Genomic DNA, 7,500 nt, shown 5'->3' with positions numbered 1-7,500 from the left:
TCCACCAACACGGATTCTTTTAGAACCAAATATTCTTTCCATTTAATGAACTCTATGAACAAATAAACTTGATTGGTATGTTTTCTTTGTATACAGTTGTTCATTATCGGAATTATGGTTTATTGTGACAAAATCACGAAGATTTGGCTCTGTAATACATTGTTTTGCTGAGCTAATGTATTGTTGGGTTACTTTCCGTTTATCTTCATTGCTTTACACCCAATTTTGAACACAACCTTATGATCTACAATGCTTCTACATAATGCGCTTCATGTACATAAACTTATATGTTCTACCATTAATGTTTTTATGTAACCTTTTTTTTCTTTCCTAGTCATAGTTATAGTAAAATAGTTTAGTCCCTCTTTAGGGCGAGGGCCAGATGCAAAAAAGCATATCTATGCTTATTCTTGTCACCCTCGAAAAATAAAGATTTGTCATTGTCATTGTCATTGTCTCTCTCTCTCTCTCTCTCTCTCTCTCTCTCTCTCTTTATCTCTCTCTCTCTCTCTCTCTCTCTCTCTCATTTTTCCCTGAAGGGGGGCCCGGGCCCCCTTAGTCCCCCCCCCCTAAATCCGCCACTGTTCAACTCAAGGACCGGAGCTTCAAAACCGTGCTTCCATTATTGTATCAGCCGTGATAGAACGATTGGCTTTGGTATCCATTTGCAATCGTCGCAATCGAATTGGCCACGCATTCATTGTCACTAACGTGTGACACTATTCCTGTTCTCACTGGGCCAAGGACAATTGTCAGTTGACCCACACTCAACTGCACTGCAATTAATGTTAACCCGAGAAAACTTTGTTCAGGTGAGAAAAACTCGGTTCCAGAGAGCACCGGTGTTTTAAGATGCCGTTATAAAGACGTCATTTTGGAGAGGTTTTGTGCCAAATTTAACCTTAACAACCCCAATGGACAGGACAGTTGGTGTAATGCAATGATAAGCTCAAAAGTGTTCCATAACTACGCTAAGTAATAACAGCAATCTGCTGCCATGCTGGTGTTGAAGAAGAGGAAGCGAGATCACATCACCCCCCTACTTTGTTTCTTGCACTGGCTCCCTGTCAACACCCGAATCTCCTACAAACTGTCCACTCTGGTCTACAAGTGTCTCAACGACTCGGCTCCTGAGTACCTTCAATCCTCCCTGGACCTGTACACCCAGCCCTCCGACCGTCCCCTTCGTTCTGCTGCTGACCCACTCCGCCTTCACATCCCTCGCTCGAAACTCGCATCTGCTGGTCAGCGTGCATTCCCCTCCGCGGGCCCCTCCGTCTGGAACTCCCTGCCGCTTGAGCTTCGCCAGAGCCCCTGTCTTGACGCGTTCAAGAGTAGGTTGAAGACTCAGTTCTTCCCGTAGCTGGCTGGGACTTTCATGTTCGACGTGATGTGTTGTGCCCTAAATGACATCCTTGTGTTGTGCTCTGTGAGAGGCGTTTTGTGTGTGCTTAATATTATTTTGTTTGGACCTAGCTATTGATGTGTACATTGTTGTTAAGCAGTTGTTTGTTGTATGTTTAATTTACTAGTCTGCTGTTTATGTCCGTCTGTAGCTTCTTTATTTTTTCTTTCTTCTGTTAGTCCTGTGTTGACAACTCTTCGACAAGCGCATAGAACTGTACCGACGGGATACGCGAGATATAAGCTTCTTATTGATTGATTGATTAAATATGCACACTTCTCTGCGTCAGAATCCTGATTCCCTTCATTGATTTTTTCAGTGCTGGTAGTTATCCATTATGGCTAGGTCACAATAAACGCATGACTTTAGGCATTCAATTATGATATGTTTCTCCGCTGTCAGAAGCGAGAAAGGAGGACGATGCCAAATCAAAGGCAAAATGCACGGAGAATATACACTCTTTAACGATTACCAAACAATTACACAAATACATGTGTTAAAGTTTGAATAAGTGAATGCTCGAACACTAATTTTAAAGGAATACTATTAAAGTCTTTTATTGATCTGGCCGCTTTGGAGGAGTTTCTGGCGAATTGACTAATTTGAAGAATTTGGGGAATCCATTGTACTGCAATTTAGACGCTCATGGCACGATTTGCTCGAAAAAGCAACACAAACATGCTAATTAATTAAATGAAAGTGAGTGAATGAGAAACCAAGCGCTGCTTCTCTCCTGAGCTGAAGTTTAAAAATAGTTTTTGTTGTTGTTTGTTTGCTTAACGCCCAGCCGACCACGAAGGGCCATATCAAGGCGGTGCTGCTTTGACATTTATAACGTGCGCCACACACAAGACAGAAGTCGCAGCACAGGCTTCATGTCTCATCCAGTCACATTATTCTGACACCGGACCAACCAGTCCTAGCACTAACCCCATAATGCCAGACGCCAGGCGGAGCAGCCACTAGATTGCCAATTTTAAAGTCTTAGGTATGACCCGGCCGGGGTTCGAACCCACGACCTCCCGATCACGGGGCGGACGTCTTACCACTAGGCCAACCGTGCCGGTTTTAAAAATAGTGCCGAGTAAGTCTACGTCAATGCTAACTCCTGTTTTTTTCTATATCTTCCTACCAATGACCCCCCAACCCCTGGCATATATAAGGCTAGGACCCAGGGCCAAGTCCAGTCCGAGGCTGGACGAACGAAAACATACCCCCTGTTACTCTATACCATACATAAAATACACTATGTCTAACTCTGTAATAGTGTTCTCACCTCTGACATCATCATCAAATAGTTCTGAAGCATAGTCCAACACACTCATTCGAACCATTCAAAATATCGCACTGAAATCGGTCTAGCGCACTGAATTCTGTACTCAGTTTATTCCTCCTCAGCATTTTCCTACACGGAATTTTACAGCTCGAACTCAGGCAGGAACAAGAAATACTAACGGTAGGATCATCTGCACTATGTAATATAGGACGATGTATGTATAGGTTACAACACGAGTGGTTTTTTATATGGCTTGTATTTCAGTCAAGACCCAGCGGATGAATATCATCGGGAGACACGAGCCTCTGGCGAGTGTCTCTCGATTGATATTCCCGCTGGGTCTTGACTGAAATACAAGCCATATAAAAAACCACGAGTGTTGTAATCTGTATATCCCATTCTACCATCAAACACAAAGTGTAGACTACTAGCGGCACTGTTGCGATCTGTGCAGGGTAAAACTGTTGCCAGCGAGACTTAGCCCTTTTGCAACCTTAAACTAAGTGACCGTCGCTGAAAAAATAAAACGAATGAGTGCATCGATAAGTACGCGGTAACACTACTTTCAGACCATTTAAAAGCTTTAAGTAAAGGTTCATAAGTTGCAAGAAAGTAATGAAGTCGAATAGAAATTAATTTAGTTGAAGCGCACAATTCTTTTGTTTTGCGTTTCAGGTCGGCAGAACGGGCGAAACGGGTTTGGGACCCATTTGGCTTACTCGATTCAGAATTGATTCCACGTTGTTTTTCTCGAACGTGTGTAATTAGGCTTATTGACAGAGAAGCAAATCTTAGGGAACAAATATGTAGGTTTAGATTTAACCATTTGCTCCCTATTTGAAATGTATCTACGTGATAAACTGTTTTGCGAGTGTGTTTGCATGGATGAACTTAAACTGGTATGGGTGAGAGGAAAACGCGACCGACACGTCTGTCACCGCCGATTGATTGCATTTTGAAGGAATATGACTGGATTACGGAAAAATATGTGGACTTACTGCAGAGCCAGGCAAAAGAGTAGACTTGCTCGCAAAACACGTGAAACAGCCGATGTTTGATAGCTGTAAAGGCGCACACCGGCAAAACACACTACCGACAGATTCTCAAAAGTCGTCTGCTAACGATGCAAGGGGAGGGTACTCGTGTTTTTGTTTTGGTTCGCTAGCATCTGGTTATCTTGTAAGTTGAATGTTCGTTTTTTTCGACCTGCATTGCTTTCATAATGAAAGAAACTTTTGCTTATTGCATCTCATACATCAGATCAGTTCTGAGATTCATTTTTGCGTGCAACTGATATGGTTTTCTGAGCCGTGCAATGCGATTTTAGAACTTCATACAAATGTGTCACATTGTTCGGCGCGAGGTCAAAGGTCGGGAGGAAAGTAGTCCTTTGCCCAAATCGGAATCTGCACTATCATATATTTTTTGGAGTCCATGATGTATTTATTGAGCTATAAAAATACAACATATATACCCATACTGAAGTAACAGAGACAAAGAAGGGAGGTCATGGGATATGCTACAGTATGCACACTGTTTACAGTAATCCGAGCGTATTATGACACAGAGGCGCCATCGTCTAAGAAAGATCGAGTTCATGTAGTAAGTGTTTACTGAACACAAAATCCTCAAGTTCACCTTGACATGTTTCATGGAAATAAAGTCGGTTTAATGAAAAAAAAAAGCGTGTGAAAAGCTTGTTGCATTGTAATGTATTAAAACCTATAATTGCCATCTAATTTTTCCCCTTCTTAAAACGGAAAACACGGGTTGTGTGTTTGCAGATACACAATATCGTTCGATTTGCCTTACACAAGAGGTTTTGGCATGAAAACTAAATTATAATTATACTGCTTCAAAGAAATTGAGTGTCTATAGCTCATCAGCTGTAACAGATTTGGATTGTGCGAAATATTGATATCGGTAGAACGAAACGAGATGTATCTGCAGTGTCTCTATTTCCAACTAAAGACTTGACATAATAGCCTGGAATTGCGTATTTAGGAAGCATACAATTATTCCTTACTAAATCATGAGCACACGTACACTGAAATACGTTATCCACAGGGGAGTTAATTATGGTTTTAAGAATTGAAAGGGAAAAAAACCGTTTCCAGAGCAAATTTCAAAAACTAAGCAGAACAATTGCATTTCCTTGTCTTGATTCTCAGTTGATCTGAACAGATTTACTCCAATATTGATTACATGCAAACAGAAACAACAAAAGACAATTACACACTCTGCAAAATTGTAGCATTGGCTCTGGGACAAGTTTGGTACACGTGTCCTCAGTTCTAGTTCGAAATCAGAGCATCCGCATCATTCCGATTCCTGAAATAGCTCTTTTAAACGTGTTGAAAACCAGCGACAGCCTTTCTGCACCAAGAAGGTCGCAAGAAAAATGATACCACAGTGTCAACATGGCTTCTTTGTTTAGTGTATCTTGCAGTGTACACCGAATAAAGTTTCATTTCTCGCATGTTTGAACATGCATCGTAAATTTGAAGCCACGTCTTTTGGTGTTTCAAATTAAAAGGATGCAAAGTTCGGAAACTGGAACAGGACTCATATAATTTTTTAATTTTTTAATTTTTAAATTGCCAAGCACATCATGGTGGGGCGTTAAATCAGTCACACAATTTTATATGTATTCTTACATTTCTTTTTAATGATGTAAATGACAAACAGACAAGACATAAGAACATTCACAACAATAGGACAAAACACACAGACATATGAAACATAACATTCACAACAATAGGACAAAACACACAGACATATAAAACATAACATTCACAACAATAGGACAAAACACACAGACATATAAAACATAACATTCACAACAATAGGACAAAACACACAGACATATAAAACATAACATTCACAACAATAGGACAAAACACACAGACATATAAAACATAACATTCACAACAATAGGACAAAACACACAGACATATAAAACATAACATTCACAACAATAGGACAAAACACACAGACATATAAAACATAACATTCACAACAATAGGACTAAACACACAGACATATAAAACATAACATTCACAACAATAGGACATAACACACAGACATATAAAACATAACATTCACAACAATAGGACTAAACACACAGACATATAAAACATAACATTCACAACAATAGGACATAACACACAGACATATAGAACATAACATTCACAACAATAGGACAAAACACACAGACATATAAAACATAACATTTACCTACACGTAATACAAGTAATCAGGAACATACAACACGCTACATACAATACTGAGAGATGGAGAGAGAAAGGGAGGGAGAGAGAGAGACAGAGAGAGAGAGAGAGAGAGAGAGAGAGAGAGAGAGAGAGAGAGAGAGAGAGAGAGAGAGAGAGAGAGAGAGAGAGAGAGAGAGAGAGAGAGAGAGAGAGAGAGAGAGAGAGAGAGAGAGAGAGAGAGACTTTGACTTTGACATTTTATTGATTAAACACGAAGGTTCATTTCAAGAGGGGGATGGTTGGGGTAAAGGGCACAGCTTTGCGAGATTTTAAAACAATTCACAATAATCATCGTTTTCGTCGCGACATGGAAATCAGACCGCGTTGAGGATGAGTTCCTTTAAGGTTTAGCACAGTCTTACGCATGGTAAATTAAGATCGTTGTACATCCGATTTTTCAATCACCTAGCTGGTGCACTGTCTATGCCGCAACTACTATTTCGCAGCATCTTAATCACTTCGTCCCACCTTTCCAAAGGAGAGAGAGAGAGAGAGAGAGAGAGAGAGAGAGAGAGAGAGAGAGAGAGAGAGAGAGACAGAGAGAGAGAAGAGCGAGAGAGAGAGAGAGTGTGTGTGTGAGAGAGAGAGAGAGAGAGAGTGTGAGCGAGAGAGTGAGAGAGAAGAGAGAGAGAGAGAGAGAGAGAGAGAGAGAGAGAGAGGTGGTGGTTGTGGTAACATTGTGGTAACATTTACAATTTATGCACACTTAGACACACATATAGATAATACACTCTTCCTCGAGGGTCCACCCTGCCACAAGCACAATGACTAACAATCTCATCACACAATACAATACAATACAATACAATAACTTTATTAATCTCTAAAAGAGAAATTACATTGCTGAGCGTTTGTGTCCGTAATAATAACATACATAAAACATTCAAAATAAACATTTGTTCTTTGTCCTGAGAAAATATAGCACATTGGTTATCACATAAGAAAGTATATTAAAAATAAATTAACATGCATTCACCATCAACAATGCACAAAAGAAAGTCAGCACCTTGCCGGTTATCACATATTGTCTAAGAGAGTAGAATGCAAAACAAAATCAACAATACTGAAACAATACAGAACACTGACCCCGTGCATCAGAGCAACAACACCAGCATCTACCGCCCCACCTGAGAATTGAAGATGTGAATTGCAGATGGAATGAACGAATTTCTGTAGCGTGTGGATCTTGCGGTTGGTTGTCTGAATCTGTTGCTCCTGTCTGTCCGTCTACTGTCAAATTCCGGTCTGAGTGGGTGCGAGTCGTCAGCCAAAATCTTCTGTACCTTGTCAGTCAGTCGTCGTTCATGTGTTGATGTGAAATTGTCCTGCTTCCTCCCAACCACCCCACTTGCTTTCCTGATGAATTTATCTAATCTATCCCTGTCTTGCTTGTTGATGTTGCCACCCCAACACACGGAGCCAAAGTACAACACACTATTGCACGTTGAAGTGTAAAACATCTGAAGGATTTCTTGTCTGATGTTAAAAGACCTGAGTTTCTCAAAAAGTACAGGCGAGAGTGGAGTTTCTTCACAAGGGCATCAGAG

At 40.6% G+C, this 7,500-nt stretch overlaps 1 protein-coding gene across 1 annotated transcript in view; it reads right to left on the bottom strand.

Annotated features, from left to right (window-relative positions):
* Positions 1 to 2,817, bottom strand: part of LOC138948658 (sodium/glucose cotransporter 4-like) — a 22,021-nt gene extending 19,204 nt beyond the window's left edge. Inside the window, exon 1 of the mRNA XM_070320256.1 lies at positions 2,682 to 2,817. The gene's annotated coding sequence lies outside the window, so the exon portion shown is untranslated. The remainder of the gene's footprint in view (positions 1 to 2,681) is intronic.
* Between the last annotated feature and the right edge of the window lie 4,683 nt (positions 2,818 to 7,500).

This window comes from Littorina saxatilis, linkage group LG1, assembly GCF_037325665.1.
Source record: "Littorina saxatilis isolate snail1 linkage group LG1, US_GU_Lsax_2.0, whole genome shotgun sequence".
Classification (NCBI taxonomy): Eukaryota; Metazoa; Mollusca; class Gastropoda; order Littorinimorpha; family Littorinidae; genus Littorina; species Littorina saxatilis.
This window is presented reverse-complemented; position numbering and strand designations above follow the sequence as displayed.